This window comes from Limulus polyphemus, unplaced genomic scaffold (assembly GCF_000517525.1).
Source record: "Limulus polyphemus unplaced genomic scaffold, Limulus_polyphemus-2.1.2 Scaffold757, whole genome shotgun sequence".
NCBI lineage: Eukaryota > Metazoa > Arthropoda > Merostomata > Xiphosura > Limulidae > Limulus > Limulus polyphemus.
Window position 1 is genome coordinate 417,586 of NW_013666367.1, and position 3,349 is coordinate 420,934.

Consider the following 3,349-nt stretch of genomic DNA (forward strand, 5'->3'; position numbering starts at 1 on the left):
ATAACTTAGAGATTCTGACACACTAATGAGTCATTGTTTTTCCTAGCATGGGAATGTAACAGATCGATTGATATATGGGAAATTATGTTTAATTAACTATCACTTTTACATGTATGTGTGTGTGTGCGATTTTTCTGGTTATGTTACATTCACCACTGTGGTTTATCATGCCCACAGTAGAATAAATTGAATAGATTGGTAGTTTCAGTTTTTCATTATAGTACAGTTTAATAGTCATAGTTTGTTTTCGTCTTCATTCTAAGTTATTGTAATTTTGTAATATTAAAACCTAATTAATATGGCATTACTTGTAATCTATATTTACTTTAACTGTATAGGTCATGAGCCACTATTGTTTTCTTTCAAGGATATGTTGGCTAGTAACTTCTAACTTAACCTTGCAGTACTTTCTATAGTTATTATCCCGGATTACTTAAACCTAATGTTAGCTCTTTTGTTCAGTTAACATTATAATATTTGTTGTTCCTCTAATATTGACTGAACTTGCGAGTGAATCGTTGCAAAGTGGGGTTGTTCAAAGGATTTAACAGTTTCCCCTGAAAACAGAGAAACATCTTATTATTATTAAGGGATCTGTTATACATAATATGACAACATGTAAACCTTATCATTATTATATAATACAATTGGATACACAAAACAAACGTGTCGAGTAACAGTAAAACAATACAAGTCATTTATTGTTCGTTATGAAATTATTAAGCAAATCTATATATATATATTGTTAACCAATTATTGTGACGAAATTAGATTTTTCAAACAACGCTGTTAAAGTCATTAATGAAGCTTTTGAAAGTTGAGCCAAGCGTAACATTTTCAATATTTTAACAGTAGTTAGTTGATAAAAATGTTTATCTACATGGTAACTAGAATTCAATAAACATTCAGTAGGAAGAACGATGGGTGAGTTACATCATTCTTCATTTATTTTGTTGTTGCTGATAACTGAACACATCCTGATGTAGAACTGTGGGAACCATATTTAACATCTTTAGAAGCTTAAAGGTTTCAATATACTGTATACTATTTGCTTTTCACTGATGTAGTAACTAAACTTTTATAGATAATTTTTCTTAATGTTGCACAGTATAGCTTAGCATTTAGTACTTAATTTAATTTAAATAGAACCAAAACATTTAGCATTTAGTACCTAATTTAATTTATATAGAACCAAAACATTTAGCAATTAGTACCTAATTTAATTTAAGTAGAACCAAAACATTTAGCATTTAGTACCTAATTTAATTTATATAGAACCAAAACATTTAGCAATTAGTACCTAATTTAATTTAAGTAGAACCAAAACATTTAGCATTTAGTACCTAATTTAATTTATATAGAACCAAAACATTTAGAAATTAGTACCTAATTTAATTTAGATAGAACCAAAACATTTAGCATTTAGTACCTAATTTAATTTATATAGAACCAAAACATTTAGCAATTAGTACCTAATTTAATTTAAATAGAACCAAAACATTTAGCATTTAGTACCTAATTTAATTTATATAGAACCAAAACATTTAGCAATTAGTACCTAATTTAATTTAAATAGAACCAAAACATTTAGCATTTAGTACCTAATTTAATTTATATAGAACCAAAACATTTAGCAATTAGTACTTAATTTAATTTAAATAGAACCAAAACATTTAGCATTTAGTACTTAATTTAATTTAAATAGAACCAAAACATTTACCATTTAGTACCTAATTTAATTTAAAAGAACCAAAACACACGTACAAAGTTAAACTAAATATTGGGAGTTTGAATAGGTACATTACTTTAAAGACAGCGAAAGAGTTGCTATCTAATTCGAGAGTTATCATCCTCAAGAATTAAACTCTGTGGGACTAATGATTTATTAAACAGTAAACAGAAATCCCTGGTATTAGTGGAGGTTTAGAAAGCACAGAAAGATCTCAGGATTTAGTCTTCGTGGGATTATAGAGTGGGCAGGAAGCACATGGTTGTATTATCATATTGAATTCTATCATCTAATAAAAATGCCTTATTCATCCAAGACAACTCTGTAATAATGATTTTGGATAAAATAATTTTAAAATGAATATCAAATTCTCCTCATGTTCGAATACAATCTAGAGTGCTAAATTTTATAGAACCTCATGAACAGCCACAATAAAGTTATTGCATTAGCATTGTTCATTGTTTAGGTAGGTCCTTTTTTTAATCGCTTAAGGAATTCCTTGGTATGAGAGTGTCTTGTTTTTGCAGAATTAACGTGGGCTCAAGGACAAGATGGATCACTTGGTTCGATATTTCTACAATATTTTATGCTATAATAGCGTTTCAGGGCGTAACGACGTTTTGTCTTCCCCAAACTCACGGCGTTTTCAAAACTGGAAACTCACATTCTGCTTGGTTTTTGTTTTGTTTTTTACTTTACACTGTGAACGCTGATATCAAGTTAAGAACAGGTTAAGCTCTATAGAATCTGCCGTTCTGCTAAACTCTCAAAGTAATCTTTCACACCCTCTTACGTTTCTACACTGTGTTGATCTAATGATAATACTGTGATACATGCTTGCTAGTTGTTGAGGTTCTGAAATTGAACATGCATCAGTTTTATTTCATGCTATCTAACTTGTTCTTTGTCATATATAAGGAGCTGAATGAAGCCTTTAAATATGGTTTCATGGTCCTTTGTTTACTGGCATCTAATTCAAATAAGTCTGTATAATTAGTTCAAAGGCATCGCTATAGCAAGCACTTCTTAGAAGTAAATACAGCAATTATAGTAAATATAGTTTCCCAAATCAATATAATAGAAAACAAGAAAAGTTATTAATCATTTGCGGATACAGATATTGTTTTTAAGCGATATTAGTGGTACGTCTATTTCATTATTTTTGTCCTTCACTTCCAAAATAATAGTGGTACGTCTATTTCATTATTCTTGTCCTTCACTGCCAAAATTATAGTGGTACGTCTAGTTCATTATTCGTGTGCTTCACTTCCAAACTAATAGTGGTACGTCTAGTTCATTATTATTGTGCTTGACTTCCAAAATAATAGTGGTACGTCTAATTCATTATTCTTGTGCTTCACTGCCAAAATAATAGTGGTACGTCTATTTCATTATTCTTGTGCTTCACTGCCAAAATAATAGTGGTACGTCTACTTCATTATTATTGTGCTTCACTGCCAAAATTATAGTGGTACGTCAAGTTCATTATTCTTGTGCTTCACTGCCAAAATAATAGTGGTACGCCTAGTTCATTAATTTTGTGCTTCACTGCCGAAAAAATAATAGTAGTACGTCTCTCTCTCTCTCTCTCTCTATATATATATATATATATATATATAT